This window comes from Vicugna pacos, chromosome 7, assembly GCF_048564905.1.
Source record: "Vicugna pacos chromosome 7, VicPac4, whole genome shotgun sequence".
NCBI lineage: Eukaryota > Metazoa > Chordata > Mammalia > Artiodactyla > Camelidae > Vicugna > Vicugna pacos.
The window spans coordinates 42,160,292-42,179,731 of NC_132993.1; the positions used below are offsets into that span (position 1 = coordinate 42,160,292).

Here is a 19,440-nt window from a genome sequence, read left to right on the forward strand (position 1 = left end):
AAGAAATTGGGTGAAGAAAAGGAGCCCGTGGTACTTAAGGACAGCTTACATACATTTTTAGTCTGACAACAACCCAAAAACCTCTAACAGTAGTTACTTCACTAAAATGCACATACTTTTATAATTCCACACATTGTTTTGATTGCAGTAGACTATGCTCTATGACGCTGCATCAGATTAACAAAATGAGCAGCCAGTAAGGAAGCTCTAGGTCAGATTTGCCCACATGAGAACCAGTGGCACATTTTCCATGGATGGAGGCCACGGAACAAACACAGTTCTGTCAAACATTCCTGATGACGAGGGAGAACTCCACTTGCATGTTTTCTCGAACTAGTGCACATAACTTTTTTCCCCTGTGGCTCTTCAGCAAGGCAAGGCACTTGCCTTGGCTGTATGGAATTCAGCAAACAGAAATGCATGACCAGTGACCACACACTCACATCTGGATGAGGTTTTGGCTGACTGAGCTCTGGGATTTTAACTCCAGCCACTAAAAGGATCCCCTTCTTTTTGACTATATAAGTCAACGCTGAGAGTCACGTGGTAAAGTGGATTTTTCGGTTGTTTCTTCCATGTCTACCAAGCACTGAGAGTGTGGGTGGCAGAGACTGACTCTTGTAATTGGAGGTACCAGAATCTGGCAAGAAATTGGAATGATGGAGGAGAGGGCTGTCTTAAAGAGTGAAATGCAACATTCTTTTTAGTGTCCTATTAACATGTGTGGAGAAAATGGATACAGACAGCTGACCGAATGCCACAGTGGTCAAACGCGTGGCCTGGGCCTGGGCTTGGATCCAGCTTCACCCCTACCAGCCCTGTAACCTGGATTCAGTTGCTTTACCCCTATGCTTCATTTCCTCATCGGTCAGGAATCTCTTCCTTACAAGGTAGTCAGAGGAATTAAACAAGATGGTGCCTATAAAACGCTTTATCCTGTAGTGTATTTTAAAATCCTCCTGAGACTCCTCTGAGGTAGGTGCTATTGTATTCGCTTTGCTGATGGGAAACTGAGGCTCAGAGACATTCCTTAACTGGCCCACGTCGCCCAGCAGGTAAGTGGAGAGAGCTGGATGTGAGCCCAGAATTGCTCTAAGCTGGGGCTCATCTCCACTGCTCTCTGCACTCACTGGCCTGCATGGCAAAATCCCAAGAAGTTAGGGCTAGTAGGTTCTGAGCCCAGCTGAGCCAGCCCTTCCTTTTATAGGGAAGGAATAAAATTAAGAACAGTCCAGTGATCAGGCCAAACTAATTTAAACTAAACTCAAGGGTGGAAGGTGGGTACAAGAAAGCAGCTCTAAAGTCTCTTTGGCTAACAGTTTCCCTCTGTTAGTTCATATCCCCAGGAAGGAAAAGCAAAGGGCAACTGAGAAAAATGCTCAGCTTAGACACTAAAATAACATGAGCACTGACTGGGGTAAGGCAGCAACAGAAGGGCAAAGAAGGAGCCATGTAGACCCACTCTTTAATACAAAGCCTGCTAGTTTAGTATCTAAAAATGTGGGTTGACTGTGGTATAAAGTCCAACCTTTTTGAACTGCTAATAAATTTGAGATTTCCAAACCCGTTATTTATTAATTATTTATTAAATACCTGCTATCAATAAACAACAAGTCTTAGCCAAACCAAAGAACAATGAGCTTTTTCAAGTCCACAAAAACTAGTCCAGGAACTCCCCGTTGTCCTTCCTTACTTCTGACATTGGCCTCAACTCTACATACTCAAAGATTTAGATGCGAAAATGAAAATAGATGAGTTACTAAAATGTCTGCTTCTTCTTTGGCTCCTGAAGTCACACAGATTAGACCCGCAGAGTCTAATAAGATTTTACTTATTTAACTGGCTTCAGTATTCCATTTGCACTTGTGTGTTTGAGAATGCTTTATCTGTTTGTATTAATCCTATCTGGTTTAGATTGAATACCTGTAGAGGGCAGCATGCCATATTTATTTAAAGGATGGATCCGGAATCTCTACTGGTGGAGGTAGTGGTTATCATTATCAACACTGTCAACATCATCACCATCACCGTTATCACTGTCATCACTGTTCTTATCACATTCCTGGGTTTTGATCTCAGAGAAAATTTCTATTACAGAATTGCCAGGTAGGCAACAGGTATATAATCTTTCTCTTCTTTATGAATATGAATTGTGCTGATTATTTCCTGACAGTATTTTACTTAAAATGAAAAGACTCTCCCACTTGCACACCACGAAACTCCTCTACTAGATCAGCTGTTGGTGTAAAATTCTGCCACCCTGCTTTTAAATAATTCAAAACATTTTAACACAACATGCAAAGACCTATCACTAACAGAGCTGTGGGCAGAGGAATCAAATGGCAAGAAAGTTCCTCACCAAGATAGGTTTTCCCTCGCATTAGCCTGTGGTCTGACAAACACTCCCTGTTGAATCTGTTTCTTTAAGATTCTAAAAATAAATTGATCTGTGAGTGACTTTGCTGTAATACATACAGTGAGTCAGATCAAGGAGTAAGAGCCATTTATAGAATGTGAACTAAACACTGGCCTGAGACAACCATTTAACCCTTGCCAAACAGAGAAGTGATATTTTAGATGGTGCAGAGTTTGATCTGTAAGTCTATTTTGAAATAAAAAGATTATTTTATTATAACTTTAGCTAAAAATACTAGAATATGGCCAGAAGCTGCCATAAGGTCAAAACATTTGGTGACAGGACCCCCAGTGTCAAGAGTGTGCAGGTGTCTGCCGATGACATCTTGGGCATGCTCGGGCCCAAACATAGTGTAACGCATCCATATTCACACATACGTAAGTAGAGACTGTATTTGGTGCAGAACAAGAAATTGTCATTCTACACACTCTCCTTTAAAGAAGCAGGTGGGAGTAATTTAGCCTGCATTACACGGTGGTTCAGAGAGGATTTGTGTGACCATAAATAAGACATTTATTTCCTCTGAACCTCAGTCTCTTCATCTGCAATATGGAAATATAGTCCCTACTGCAGGAGGTTGAGGTGAGGATTAAAGAAGACCAAGCATATGAAACACTCAGCACACATAATACAATTTTAAGAAATGTCTGCTCTCCTCAGCCCCAGCTGTTACAGGATGCTGCAGTATCCCTCTGGGCGCCCCTCTTTGCTAGGATATGTCTTCACAGTCCTGTAAACAGCTGCCTCAGGGGGCAAGTTTTATGGCTACATGTTGGTAAGGATTTTCTTTCCCTTCCTGTATGGCTGATGTCATGAACATTTTTAAGGGATATATAATTGGAGGGAGGAAGAGGGGTGTGCGTGTGTGTGTGTGAAGAGAGAGAGAGAGAGTATGAACGCACGTATGTGTAAGAATTCACCTGGCAACAAGAGGAACTTGCCACTCTCCTCACCCAAGTTCTACTCACAGGAACCATTCAGCATGGCCTGCACACAGACCTCAACCCTGGCATGCTGCTGAGAGCTGCACTGCAAGGAATATGACTTCATATCATAATGCTCATCACTGACCTCCACCCTGGTAATAAGATCTTTTTTGGCCCTTGTGCAATTAGAATCCACCTGAGACTTCTAACCATCTACTTGATAGCAAATTGGCAGCAAGTATTAGGAAATTCCATGCTGGTGTCTGGATGAGTTTTTTCTGTTGATATTGCTTATTTGCATTACAGGCGCTTCCTCCATTAAAACAATACATCAACCATTTCAGGTCTTTCATGCACCTCCAAATACAGGTCACTCTCAATAAATGAAGCTGCAGTCGGAACGCGTGCTGGCGTGACGACACCATCCTGTCTTTCAGGTGTGGTTTCAGGGTCACAATGAACACTTGGTCTGGAAGGTTGACTTCACAGCACAGCACAGACACATTCTGCTACTTAAAGGGGTGAGATCATGGTGCTGGCATGGATTTATCGCTCTTTTAAAGGAATGGGGTTGAATTCAATCTACTGACCTTGTTGGGAGGCTAGTGATACAGGCTGTGTAAAACAAAACAAGACAAAATAAACAAGGGAAAACCACAGTGCATGCAGCCACTTGGTTCAGAAGGTGACACTACTGAATTTGGTCTGTGAAGGTCTTGTCACATGAAAGTCTAGAAATAGCTATGATCTAAACACGGGGGCAGGAGACAACCCATTTAGAAATGAATGGACACATTCCATTGTGCTTGTATAGTGTTTAAAATCTATTTTGGGGCAAAAGGGATATTGTAAATACTTTTCTTTGTTCATAACTATCATAACCCAAACTTTCTGGCCCTCAGCATTTTTCAGGAACCCTGCATGCCAGTGGTTTTTTACGCACCGCCTGACAAGGCAAACATTATTCTACCAGAGATGCAGGATTCCCTGTGACCCCTCTGAATCTCCAGGGCCAGCCAAAACTGGATTGGACTTCCTGACTAATCCTAGTCAGGACATCTCTAGGGGCTGCCTCAGTCTCACTGCACGATTCCAAGGCCACTCAGTTCTAACGGCCCTCGGGAGAGGATGCCATATTAGGCAGGCGGAAATGTCCACATCATTCCGAAATTATTTTGGAAATAGAGATTTAACATAACTTTTTCCATTAGCATTCAATTCCAAATTTGGGGCTGGGTTTAGGTGAAATCAATTCTAGGGAGTTCTCACTGGTTTTGTAAAATGTTAATACCAGCAAGCATTCCTTCATCTTCAATCCCAACTGGATCATAGACTGTGCCCCTTTTTCATTTGATTCCCTCTTTGGTTAACAGCATGTCTATGGCAGAGGCCATGGCAATCTTTACAGACATCTCTTGACTCTAAAGTGGTTGCCTGGATACGCTTATTATTAAATGCAGTTGAATGTGTGGCCTCCTTCTCCTTGACCATGACGGTCTGGATGCCAATAAGGGGGTCAAAATGGGAGGGGCCTGGGGCCAGGTATGGACAAGTGAATGGTATAGGCATTTCCTGGATACATGGTTCCTAGCATCTCCATAAGGACAAATAGGCATTGTAGTTAGAAACGATTACCCTACGAATATCTTCATCACCCAAGATTCCTGATCTTTATCCGGCACCAGCACTGTGTGAAGATCTGGAGATACCAAGACCTGACCTTGGGTGTGACTTCAAAGGAACAGCGGGCTCTAGAATGCTCCCTTTAATAACAGAATTCCTGTGTAGCACTGTTCACTGAGACACTCAGTATAAATGGAATCACCTCTTCCAAGTGGATTTAGTTATCAAAGAAATAAAAAGAACTCCTTACAAGGCAGCTTTTCTTCTCAGATGGCTCCAAAACAAAGACCTCAACAATATTAGTATAAAGGGTTCAAGAATAGCTATTTTTGGAATTTCCAAGAAGTAGATCCCTTCTATTTCTGCTACCTCGATAGCAGAGAATAAATCAGAGTTGGCACTGATTACTCCACTGAACTATTACTTTTAAGTCTTTCACTGATTCGGTACCAACTATATGTTTAATGAAGACAATTTTTATTTATTATTTAAATCATACAATAATCTAAGCAAACTCATCAGTTGAAGGATATTAAATCAAATTCTATTTACTATTGAGTAAGATTTAGCTTAAGATGGAAGCTCCTGGAGATCCAAATCTGAGGTTTACTGAGACCATCCTATTCTATAAATGATGTCAGAAGACTAACTGTTTGGGTACTTACCTAGTAAGGTACCAGGGTCCGGTTATTGATAATCTGTACAAAATAATTTACCATGTTAATATCTTTTCTTCTTCCTATCCAATTATTTCTAATTGATTAATCTCTCATTTAAGCATTGCCAAAAGGTCACTATCCAATATTATATCTAATTAAAAATGTATTATTAGCCTTATATCACATCCATCTTAAGAACTGACCAGTTCTGTGAGGATGGTCTGAATAGCCATGTGGGAACATATATTTTCCTATATTTAGAATCAGGATCAGACCTTCCCAATTTTCAGAACCATTTAAAGATTTTTTATTTTACTGTTGTAAGAACACTTAACATGAGGTATAACCACTTAACACATTTTTAAGTATATTATTACACTTTATTACACATTATTACATATTATTATTATTACACTTTAATACACATTATTGTGACTATAGGTACAATGTTGTATGGCAGATCTCTAGAGCTTACTCATCTTGTTTAACTGACACTTTATGCCCATTGATTGGTAACTCCCTACTCTCCCTTTCCCTCAGCCCCTGGCAACCACAATTCCACACTCTGATTCTATGAATGCAACAATTTTAAGCTTATTTTTTAAAATATTTTAATTAACTTATTTTGGGGGGTGTTTATGTATTTATTCTAATGGAGGTACTGGGGATTGAACCCAGGACCTCATGCACGCCAATGACTTGCTCTACCACTGAGCTATACCCTCCCTGAATTCAACTATTTTAGATACCTCATATAAGTAGAATCATGTTGTATTTGTCTTTCTGTAACTGGCTAATTTCACTTAATGTAATGTCTTCATGGCCAACGTGTATATAAAAAAGTACTCAGTGTGACCAATCATTAGGGAAATGCAAATCAGAACCACAATGAGACAACACCTCACACCTGTCTTGACGGCTATTATCAAAAAAAAGACAAAAGACAAGGGTTGGGGAGGCTGCGGAGAAGGTGGAACCCTTGCACATTGTTGGTTCAGAATACAGAATGGTGCAGTTCTACAGAAAACAATATGAAAGTTCCTCAAAAACACAGGACTACCATATGATCCAGGAATCCCACTGGGTATTTCTTCAGAAGAATGGAAAGCAGGATCTTGAAGAGATATTAGCACTCCTATATTCACTGCAGCATTAGTCACAGCAGCCACAGTGTGGAAATAATCTAAATGTTCATTGACAGATCAATGGATAAAGAAAATATGGTATATACATACAACGGAATAGTACTCAGCCTTAAAAGAGAGAGTTCTATAATGTGTGATTTTTTTCCAAAAAAAGCTAACAATTTTTGAGCATTTACCATGCTAAATGCTCACATGAATTATTTCATTTAATCTTCATAAACATCTATGTAGTTAATTATTATTATGTATCCATTTTTCAGGTGAGGAAACGAGGCCCAGGACAGCTCAATAATCTGCTTCAGGTCTCAGAACAGTAAGTGATGAGGCAACACTCAGGCCCAGCTCTTCAGCTTACACACACTCCTCACTACCACACAATACTATTCCCATTCATCAAGGTTAAATTTCCTCATATCTAACAAAATCTTAGAAGTCTGACTTATTCTGAACTTTCTAGAAGAACCTATAGAAGATTGCAAAAATTGTTCCCCTTACCTACACAGATTAAATAGATCCCTGATGCAAATCATAAGGGCTGAATTATTGTACCACCTTAAAAGTTATTGTCTTGAGAATCTTCACTAAGTCAAGTCCATTTTATTTTAATACTGCCTGAATTATGCAGAAGCTCACACACTGTTGTCAAATCTCATTTTTGAACAAGTCTCTTGCGTTGAGGTACAAGGACATACTTTGAGAAAAGTAAATACGGGCTAGACTCTATAAAGGACAATAGGAACCCACTACATCTGTATGGCATGCTACGGTTTTCACAGTAATTCCTGTAATTTTTTTTAACATGAAAAAGGCAGAAGAGTCACTATTTAATACTGCTGAGGCCCAGTGAGGACACAACTAGCCCAAGAGCACCCCTTTACATTGTACCTATAGCACATGACCACAATCCACCTTCTCCAGTGTTGTGTTCGGTGCTGTCTCCCTGTGAGCCTCTGCTCCCCCCAAAGACATGGACACACTCTCCTGCTCCCAAGGTCTGCTTCATTGCCATCCTGGAGAAACAGAAGAGGGTTTAGATACGCGGTTTTCTCACTGAAGAGGATGGTGTCTTTCTCAGTGCAGGATGACAGGGGAAAATAAACAGGCACCAAACAATTTTCTCCTTAACAGCTCTCTCAGAAGTCACCCGAGTCAGAGTAAGCCAGTAAGAGGGGGCGTTTGTTTGAGAACGTCTGACTTGGCGAGCATGCCCTGTGAGATCCAGGAACCCTCTTATCTGGCGAGCGGTAGATTTGGATAATCATTCTCTTCCAGAACCAGGCTATGGGCCACCTAGTGCAAACTTGGAGCCACGCTGCTGAGTTCAAATCCTACCTCTCCCGCTTACTAACTGTGGGTTGTCCAGCAAGTTCTAGAACTCCTCTGTGCCTGTTTTCTCTGGCAGCAAAATGAGGACGACAACCATCTCCCTTGTAGGATGATTTAGGGGATTCAATGAGTTAAACATAAAGTGCTTAGCACAAGACTTGGCAATGTGCCCAATGAGTGAGAGCTGTTATTTTTATTATCTTAATGAATGAGCCTCCTGATTTCTTTATATATAAAGTAAGAATAAACCCTGTAACAAGAATCAAATCAGATCCTATCTTTAAAAGTTTTTTTATAAATCATAAAATGCTCTGTGCACCCAGAGAATAAGTGCTATTTTCTTGAAGAGAACGTTGCAATGTCTGAATTATACCTTCCTTCCTACTGCAAGGAATTCCCCCATTATCATCACACTGAAAAAGATAGTGATTCAGATGGTGATCTCTAGCCTAACCCCAAAATGTCTGAGGTTGTTGTTGAGCCAGGGGTGGGTGTTAACCCAAAGCCAGTGCATCTCCACCTCCCAGGGGAGGCTCCCGGAGTCTGCACTTGCTGGGTTGGGTGGCCTGTCCCGGCAGCATATGCTGTATCTGTGTATGGATCTAGAATCAGAGAGCCCTACCAGTCCCACAGGATTACCTGGGCAAAGCCACAAGCTGCCTGGAGCCCTGAAAAGTGGGATGATATCTTACTGCGTGGGTGGCTACTCAGGGGAGCCTAGGGCAACATCAGAGATCAGAACAGCACCTGACAGAGAAGCAGATGTGTTGACAGAGGGTAAAAAATAGAATAAAAATGGATTTTTTCAGAGTTGGAGATGACATGTGATATCTGACAAGATCAGTTGGAGAGCAGTTGAAACAAATAAGAGAAGCTTAAAAAATATCTCCTCCTTCTGTACAGCATCATGGTCTCACCCAGCAGCAGCACACATGGACTCTGAGCTCTAATGTCTTCAATGAAGACACGTTTACCAATTGGGGACAGCTATTCCATGCTCACTGTGGATGCTCTGTCCCGAATGTCTCCTGTTTCCTCCCTGCTGGCTTCTCCTGGGGGAGTTCTACCCAGTTTTCCTTGTTCAGTTTCAGTACCATCTCCTTTACTAAGCTGCCTCTCAGTCTCCACCTAGAACGAATCTCTTCCTGCCATGTCCTCATAAAACTTTCATTTGCACCCCTTTAATTCAGGGCTCTCAAAGTTTGCCTAGTTTCATAATGAATTGTGCAACTTGTCTCTGCCTTTTGTTTAGAAGGGACTGCTTCTTGTCATCTCTGTCAGGGTGACACCTACACCACATGCTGCCCAAAGGAGCTACTCAATAAATATTCATCAAGTGAATAAATAAATATTTGTTGGTGATAATTAAACTGAACTGAGAACTTCATGGCCTCCAAGAAAGGCTCTGAATTTGTTAAAGTGAAGCACTGCTCTTTTTCTCCCCTATTACTCTGAAGGTTCTTTTATAACATCTCCTGCTAGGAACTGCTCCCATTATTAAATTATGAAGTGCCGGGGGAGCAGCAGCACCTTCTATGGTTAAGTACTGGGTGAACCTGTGAGGAAGGGAAGCCCCCATTTGCTCCCAGTTTCAGAAGTGAGAAGTGTCGACTTTATTTTTGTGTGTCTCCTGTCACAAGCCAGCGTGATTCAAATGGTGGATTCTGGAATCTGCTTCCCTCCTTCTCCTCAGCCCCCTGACCTGAGCCACTTTGAAGACACATATCCAGAGTGGAGTTTAAGGTGCACTAATGAGAAAGCAGAGTCCACATACCCTATTTGGAACCCGTGACTGTGCTAAAACTAGACATTGTGCTTCAAACCTATGTTCACTCAAGAGTTGTACGCACATGAGTTCTTCTTACAGAGCTCTGGGGGGCAGGGGCAGGAGGAGCTTGGAAGCAGGACTATTGATTGTATTTTTCCTCTGCAATTTGAGACTAACTTTGTCATATGAAGAATTAATGAGAGTTCCTCAGATATTCTTCTAAATTGCATTTCCCTCTCTGGGATGTTGTTAAGTGTCCCCAGTGCTGGCTGCCCCATGGAAAGTATCCATGGGGGAAATTCCAAATTGAGCTCATAAGTACACAGAGCCATTCTTATGGCTGATGTCAGTAAAGACTTCCAAGAATCCCAGGATCCTCTCCCCAACCCTCTGAACTTCAGGCTAAAGCTTTGAGAATGGTACCCCCAGGACATCCCCAAAAGGTCACTACCCCCAATGCCCACTCTTCAGCTTTAGACTTTATAGGAACTTAGATAGCATAAACCCTTGTTTAAAGAATAAAAAAATCAACTACTGAATTAATGAATGAAAAAAATGAAATAATGCATTCTCAGAAGTATTCTTGTTCTTGGTCACTGGATTCTAAATAACCTGTTAAGGACTTTTTTTAAAATCCTAAGTGAAAATCGTAAAATGTTTTAGTTGGAAGAGACCTTAGTGATAGACTATACACAATCTTTAAAAATCCTGGTCTAAACAGATGAACTTGTTAAACTAACACCATGGAAATGGAATCAACTCTACTAGCTTGTCAACAAATAAATTTCAAGCAAAAACAGAAAAAGGAAGGGGGTTGAAGATCTGTGATTTAAAAGGGTCTTAGGAGACATGACATACCAATTTCAATATGTGGACCTTATTTTGGTCCCAATTAATATAAAGGGCACTTGTTATCTGGGAAAACACCAAAAGGCAGAGGTACACCAGTGCTCCTGGGGCCCAGAGTGGAGGCAGTAGCAGCCCAGCCTGAATCACAGAGCTCGAGGAAGCAAGGCCCTGGTGGGCCACCTGGTCAGTGATATGGAAATCAAATCCTTGGAGGAGAGTTCTCTCTTCTCCTTGCCCCTCAAGGAATCTGAAATCGTCAGCTTTCTCCTGGGGATGTGCCTCGAAAATGAGGTGTTGAAGATTATGCCTGTGCAAAAGCAGAACTACACTAGTCAGTGGACGAGGCTCAAGGAATCTGTTGGCCATCTGGGACTGTAACAGCCAGGCTGGTCTGAGTGGTAAGTGCTCAGAGGAGGTAGTCATGGTCATCCTAGGGGCCATAATCCTGGTCAAACTCTCCATTGTCCCCATGTGGCAATGCTACTGGGGAAACAATACAGGCAAGTCCAACACTGTCCCTGCAAGGTGCCCACCTCCATGCTGAGTGCCTCTTGCCACCCCCAGAGGCACTGGCATCATCTTGGCCTCTGTGCCCAAGAACGGATGACTACCACACCTCAGCCGGGGACTGTACTGCCAACCTAAAGGCCACCTTTGATGCCATCTCCCACACATATAGCTGTCTTACCCTGACCTCTGAAAAGAGACCATGTTCACCAGTCTCCCTATCAGGAATCCAAAGACCATCTACAGACTCACACTAGCTAGAGTCTCCCTGCAGAGAATCCAGACTCTACCCGGGGCCACCACTCTAGCATTTTTATACAAGAAATAGAAAATTCCAAAGTTAATTAATTTTTTTTAAAGGGAAAAAGTCCCAGGAGACAATCAAGGAACTCTGAAGGTTATTTAAAAATATTAAGAAGCTATGGGTAAATTTTTAGGTGGAAAAATAGTGGGGACAATGGTGGAAGAATACTTTTCTTTAAGAATACTTACTTATCATATTTACATGCTGAAATACTTATGGATTAAAAGCCATGATATCTTGGATATGCTTCAAATAACCTTAGGAGAGACTGGAATTGGGTAGAGACCCCGATGAAACATGATTGGTTGTGAGTTGATAATTGTTTAAGTTAGGTGGTAGGTCCATGAAGGGTCATTATCCTAATTTTTGCACTTATACAATGTTTGAAATTTTTTATAATAAAAAATTTAAAGAAGTTTTATTTATAACAAAACATAATTTTTCTTAATTGTTAAAAAAAAAAAAAGCTAAGCCAGGGAGGGATGTCACATGAAGCTAAGAAGTTTTTGGAAATGAAGGGGTCCCTCCATTATGAGTGGAGCATGAGGAATCTCTCGGAAGTGATAACAAGAGTATCCAATCTGTTTTGACGGAAGCTAGACTAGACCAGGACAGGGGACCTGCTGGTGGTGAAGGCGGTATCTCATGAACAAAGCATGGTCTAACTGACTTGATCTTGGTCTCTATCTATGTTATGGGTGGCAACAGCAGCCTAGCTTCATAATAGGACATTACAAAACTATATATTTTGCAGTGTAATTAAAAGATCACTCCATGACCACAAGATCAAATCCCAAATGGATGGTACTAATGACTGCCATCTGAACAAGCTTTAAAATACCACTGTACTCACCCTCAAGACACATCCCTCCTAAAGCAGATTAGAATGCTCTCGGCTGGAAAGAAACCTCTCTGGATTCCAAGTTGCTTCCAAAAGGATGCAGTGGCTTGCACATTCACTGGAAAGTTTATCTATGACTCTCAGCCACCCCAAGATCATTTGTAAATTACTGCTACAGTCGTTTACAAAAATTGAAATTTGATGACTTGAAGAAATAAAGATTTCCACAAACGCCTAATGCACTCATGCAGACACTCGCTGGCAAGATCTTGCTTGAATATCATGAAATCAAATATGTCATCAAATATGACAATTTCCAAAAGGGACCCAGGGCAGATAATGATCAGTAATCGATGGGTCAAATCAAAGAATATGGAGGGATCCCAAAGCTTACCTCTAACTTCGTCCTTCAAAAACCAAATCCAATGCAGCAATCACTCTTCATTCAGTTCACAGAAAGTCGAAATGATCTTTTATTCTAGAGTAATGACTTGACGATTTGACACCTGTGAGTCATAAGTGGCCCTTTGTAAAAAGCCCCGTGACAACGTGTTAGCTCACATTTAAGCCTCGATGTGTTTCCCACTGTGTTCCCATGAGTCCCCATCTCCACTGCATCCAGGGCAGGGTTCTGGGCCCAGTCTCAATGAGTGGACTCAGTTTCAGACCAACTCTAGCTCAATGAACCTTAAAACTTCACACATTTGCAATGAGACTTTTTTCAAGAGGAAAAATATACTTTCAGTTATTTGGCCAAAACAAGCAAAATGCTCAAAATCTTGAAACAGTGAGGCCCTCACTATTCCATTACTGCTTTGCTGAGGCAAAGAAGTGAAGATGTTTTTCTCTGGGGCTCCAGCAGGCAGGTATATATTTATCAACTGGGACACTGTCCAAGGATGTGTGAGCAGACACACTAATCCTCTCCGGGTAATTCCAAATTCCTGCACAGAAAGACTTCGGCTTCTTTTGCTCTAATGACCACATTTGGAGAATGAACTAAAATGGTCAACATTTTCAATACATCTTTGAGGAGGGTTAAGCACAAAAATCCCGTTCAACAATAATGAGATTTGTGTGTGAAACATTACACCCTTTGAACACTTCTGAGAAAGTTACTCTCCTCTTTCCCCTCCGACTAATAACAATTCAACATTATTTAACATAATCCTACTGACAGGTAATTTCTGACACGAAATTTATTACTGGCTTGCCCTTTGAGGGCATGTTTCACTATTAATGTTTCCTTTTAAAAGCTATAGCATACATTAGATTCTCCAACAGCATTTCCCCATGTTTTCCTTGGAAACCCTTACTTTCTGTGGTATTTTACATTGCCCATGTCTGTTTTAACTTTGTATCCTTATACACACACACACACACACACACACCCCTCCTCTCCCAATGGCCAGAAACACACTTAACATTGAAGCATTTTATTCTGCCATTATTAGATTTACTTATAACTGAATAAACAACATTAGTTGAGCATAAACTTAAATAAGTTCCTCCTGTACCTGAGTATGTGACTGAGGGAGCTAGAGGCTTGACCTCAACAGGACCACACCGGAAAACGAGAGAGTTGCAGACTGCGGAAGTTATCCATATAGGGCCAGAGAGCCCTGCAAGCAGACACCCTGATTGGTGCTTTGAGCCTTTAACAGCGTGGGACATGTGAGACGGTTTGGAACACATTTGTGATTCTGACTCATTCAGAGAAATGATTTTTCACCTGATGAGTCAGCATGAGGCTAGGTATTTCCCTACCTGTGCTAACCATACAAGGGCATTGCTACCTGGAGGGTTAGGTCATCTGCCCTAGAAGGAAACGCACACTATCTTTACTTTTTCTGGAACAGCTTTACTGGCATCATGAGCTCATAGGCTGGAGCGGACTATGTGGTGTCCTTCCTTTGAAGGGGAGGCATGGTCTAAATGGCTTGCTGGCTGGCAAAGCAGGGGACAAGAGAAAGAAATATTCATTCATTCATTCATGCATTGTTTATTAATTTATTCATTTGTAATTTTAGGGGGTGAAGTTTGTTGAGTTCTAATTTGGAGATAGTAAAATTCACCCCTTTTAATATTGCAGCTGTATGAGATTTGACAAATGCATACAGTCATGAAACTACTACAACAAACAAGATATAGAACAGTTCCATCTCTTCAAAAACTTCCCTTGCCCCCTTCGCAACCCCTCTCCCCACCTACCATGTTGGCTTAAAAATCACATTCAGATGATTTACAAGAGAGACATGAATTTGCCCACAGATTGATTCATGGACACCCTTATCACTTGTCTTTAATGTCGTGGCGGCATTTGCTGCGACTAGCTCCCGGGACCCTCCCTACCATCAGAAGTCTGAGAACATGCTGGCCGAGACCTCCTGCCTCACGTCTGCCGTCATGGATGACCTATTTCTGCAGAGAAACATAGGAGTGATTCTACCAGGTAAATCCTTAGCTTTCTAACTCTTCCTCTAAGTTTAAGTGGAAGACTGATAATTCCCCCGAAGTTTCGGAAGACTAAATTCCCTTCAGTCTCTCACCTCCATTACATTCTAACTGGGAGAAGCTGGGGATACACACACTCTCCCCTACCTTGGCCCCTGCCTCTCTCCCCACAGCCTGACACACATGTGCAACTCTCTTTACACACACACACACACGCACGCATGCACATACATACAAGAGAGGCAATGCAAAAACTGCCAAGACGGTCTGTCCTCCAAGGTGGTCATTGAATCTTCAAGGCCACAAAGGGGCCTTCTAGGCCCAGACCTGGGCAGAAGCCTAGGGTGATAAGTCCTCCACCCCAAGAAGCTGGAGCTGCTCCGAGGGCCTTGTGCGTGAGGGCAGAGCCACATTCCTGGGCTCCTGGGCCATTAGCAGCTCTGCCGTCCATTTTTCATTTGAAGGAACTTTTTTAAAGGTTGAATTCTTATCTTTGGGAGGCCTGTAAATGCAGTTCTTGTGTTTTCATTGGGTTTATTTAGCCTGGGGGACTTAGGTCTCTCTGTTTAGGCAGTAAATTTTCCCCTTTGTGTGAATGTATGTGGTTAATATACTTAAAAATCCATCAGGCAAGGCTAACAAAACTGCAGCTGCCTTTCACACAGCAGTTTTTGGCAAGAACACAGTCACTCAGGATGGCTGTGCGGTGCTTATAATTGAATTGTGGTCACTAAGCTGAACGCTATCAACTTCTGTAAAAACCCCAAGCCAGATACCTCGGAGCATGCCTTTCACCACCTTCCCTCGGGCCCTTTCCATGCTGCCAGCATCCCCTGCTCCCCCGGTGGGCAGAGTAGGGCACAGGAAGAAACCCAAGATGAATAAACAGGAGACATGGCCATAGCCTTTAAACACGTATCATAGAAAAGATTGACTCCAGGACCTGAAAGGACAGAACTGAAGACCTGATGGCATGAGCTGCAATGCTCGGGAAGCTGGTCAAGGAGAAACTGCTCAAGAAAAGGAAAATGACAAAGGTCCTCGAAGATGCTCTTGGAAGGCTTCCAACTCTTGGTTGAGAACAACGTTAACATTCGGCCATTTGAATCAATGAGATCTGACGCTGGGGCACGGATGCCAGGCCCCCCCGAAACCGCCTCCCTTCACAATAGTAACCTCATGTGATCTCTAGCCCGTCAGCCGACTTTTCCTCCTTCCTCCCCTGACCCCACATGCTCAGCTCCCCAGCACTGGTGTCAGAGCCCAGTCAACCACAGGCTGGGTTGGAAAGCTGTGGGCTTCGGCCCCAACAAGCATGCAGTCTCCTCACTCAGCCACTGCTGTTGCTGGTGCGGCAGGAAGCCAAAGTCCCACCGCCCACCCTAGTGGGCCCACCTCAGCCGCGTGGCCTTGGTTCCCGACAGATCTGAAACAGTTTGAAAACCAGCTCACTGCATGAAGTTGTGGCAGGAGGAAAGAAACAACCCTGCCGTGCAACTCTCCCTAACCTGAGGCCAAAACCAGTCAAATTTTGTCGTTACTTGAGGATTGCTTACTTAAAAACTATCTTTTAAAACAAACGCATAAAAATAAAAACTACCTTTTTCCATTAGGCTGAGAGACAGCGCAATATTCCCTATCCCTTCCAGGCACAGTATTCATTCAACAAATGTTCTAAACGGCACTTGCTAAATCTAACAGTGGTACCCGGGCTCTCTGGGTGCATTAGCCCATCCCAGAGGCCACGTAAAGGATAGGAAAAGCACTTTGGACTCAACCACCATCTTAGAGCAAATTCTGCAGAAAAAGTGATTCCCAAGATAAGAAGCGTAGAAGCAGGTGAGCTCAGGGCGTAGAAATTCAAAAAGATGGAAACTATGGGCAGTTTAGGAAAAAATGGCTTCAAAGCAAAGGACAAACTGTCCCATAGACCTAAGACCTAAAAGGAAGTGCTCTCTAAAGCGCATGAATTAGAACAGCACACATTTCTCAAAAAGTAAACACACAGCCTACTACTCAAGAACTACTGTGCTAATTCAAATTAGTGCTGCTTACTGCTGACCGTGGTTGTGTAACTGTCTCAAGTTTACGTTTCTAGAAGAATGTATCTGCCAGGTCATGTAAAATTGCACCTGACATCCTGCTTTAGATGGTAAGTAAGCTCCAGGAGGAGTTGTCTGACTTATGACCACAGATACAGCATATTACCCAAATAGTTCATAGATTATGACTGAACACCAATGACTAATTGCTATTGATTAATATTTATGCCAATAATTACAAAATCACCTCTTTTAAATTAAGGTAATTTAAGAAGCTACGTAAAGATTTGATTCTTCTTTTTTTCACTCCAGGCGATACTTAAGCTTACATAGAACCAACCAGTCCCTGTCATCAACCTTTATTGACCTAAGGATGTCAAACCATCAAGTCGTCACATGCCCTCAGGAATTTCCGAGCCCTGGTCTTAAGAAAAGCAGTATTGACAAGTGCTGGAGAGGCTGTGGAGAAAAGGGAACCCTCCTACATTTTTGGTGGGAATGCAGTTTGGTGCAGCCACTGTGGAAAACAGTATGGAGATTCCTCAAAAGACTAGAAATAGACTTACCATATGACCCAGGAATCCCACTCCTGTGCATATATCCAGAAGGAACCCTACTTCAAAAAGATACCTGCACCCCAATGTTCATAGCAGCACTATTTACAATAGCCAAGACATGGAAACAGCCTTAATGTCCATTGACAGATGACTGGATAAAGAAGATATGGTATATTTATACAATGGAATACTATTTGGCCATAAAAAAGACAACATAATGCCATTTGCAGCAACATGGATGTCCCTGGAGAATGTCATTGTAAGTGAAGTAAGCAAGAAAGAGAAAGAAAAATACTATATGAGATCACTCATATGTGGAATCTAAAGAAAAGAAAAAAAAAGACAAAGATAAATGAACATAAATACAAAACAGAAACAGACTCATAGACATAGAATACAAACTTGTGGTTGCCAGCAGGGAGAGGGGTGGGACGGGACAGGCTGGGAGTTCAAAATTTGTAGATACTGACAGGTATATATAGAATAGATAAACAAGATTATACTGTATAGCACAGGGAAATATATACAAGATCTTGTGGTAGCAGCTCATGGTGAAAAAGAATGTGACAACGAATATATGTGTGTTCATATATAACTGAAAAATTGTGCTCTACACTGGAAATTGACATGACATTGTAAACTGACTATAACTCAATGAAATAAAATTTAAAAAAATAAAGAAAGTAAAACAGTAATGACTTCTGAAGAAGTGAACAATGAAATTTGATTTTCTAAAATAGTTTTAGGGTCATTGATAGAAGTCCTTACACCCTGGGCTTTAGCCTGTCTATGTGTTAAGTTGTGGGGAAGGAGGAAAGACAGGGGCCAGGGAGGCAGGAAGACTGGGATTGATATCATATGACATTTTAGAGGAGCATCCTTGACAACCAAATTCTGCCTGGTTCTGACCACAGGCCAGTTAACAGTTTCAATTACATTCTATTTCCCCTCTAACATTTCCCTCTCCCACCCCACATTTTAAAAAATAATAAACATTTTTTTTATGTTATTGCCAAAAGGATCTTTCTGGCTTTTTACCGCTAAAGTCCTATCTTTCCACCTACACTTCTCTACCTCCCCAGCCCTTCACTATTAAAAAACCACAACTGAAAGAAAAGAGAAAAGAAAATGGAAAAGCATAAAACCTGTGAACACACATAAAGGGGAAAACATTCTTTGTCCTGCTTTCTTCTAAAGAGTGAGGAAAGACACAAACCAAAAATGAAGGGTGAAAAGAGCTTGAGTGTGTGTGTGTGCGTGCATGTGTGCATGTGCGTGTGTGTGTGATCTGCATGGTACAAGAGGAAGCCGTATAAGATCTGTCAGTGCCCTAATGTCATGCTTAATAAACAAAGCTCACAGCCAATGACATTACCCAGGAAATACCATGTCCTGTGCTGTTCAGTGTTTGTTTCAAAGGCCTAAGCCTGGAGGAAAACAAAGGAAGCCAGAGGGGGGAAGAGAAATTCAGTTTAACGGTACTGCTGTGAGCTCTAAAAGCAAGTCAAATCCCAAGTCTGCCTTTTGTGTCTTGTTAGGAGAAAATCTTTGGAAATATGCACAGGACAAAGAAAACCCCATGGGCACTGATCTCCCTCTTGGCTAGTCAGTGGTCTTGATCATTTTGTGGTTTAGCAAAGAAAGAAGCATTAAACCATTTCCCTTCCAGTGCATCACACTTCCAGAGTTTGGTCCTGTAACGCACGCAGAATTGTGTACTTCATTGAAACTTGGAGCTCCTACCTGGTTTAAGGTTTTACAGATCCATAAAGGCAGCAGCTGAAACATGGCAGCAAAGTGAATCCAGCCCGTTGTTATATGTTGGCTCCTCCTGGCAGTGAGTGTGCTGGACGTTTCTGCACCTCCCAGTCCCTGGAAGGCCTCACACGCTCCCAGCACACGGGCATCCCCACTGCTTTGTTCCTACTCAGAGGACACACTATACAAGCGCTTTCTTCTTCCTATTTCCCCTTACGTTCGGTCTTCTATTCCCACATTTGACACATTTCTGGGTTAGTTTCAG

At 42.1% G+C, this 19,440-nt stretch overlaps 1 protein-coding gene and 1 pseudogene across 5 annotated transcripts in view; one reads left to right on the top strand and one right to left on the bottom strand.

The window, feature by feature from the left end:
* The window catches only part of CREB5 (cAMP responsive element binding protein 5), a 379,577-nt gene that overhangs the window by 177,943 nt on the left and 182,194 nt on the right, over positions 1-19,440 (bottom strand). The window lies entirely within an intron of this gene.
* LOC116278738 (small ribosomal subunit protein uS5 pseudogene) lies at positions 10,890-11,480 on the top strand (annotated as a pseudogene).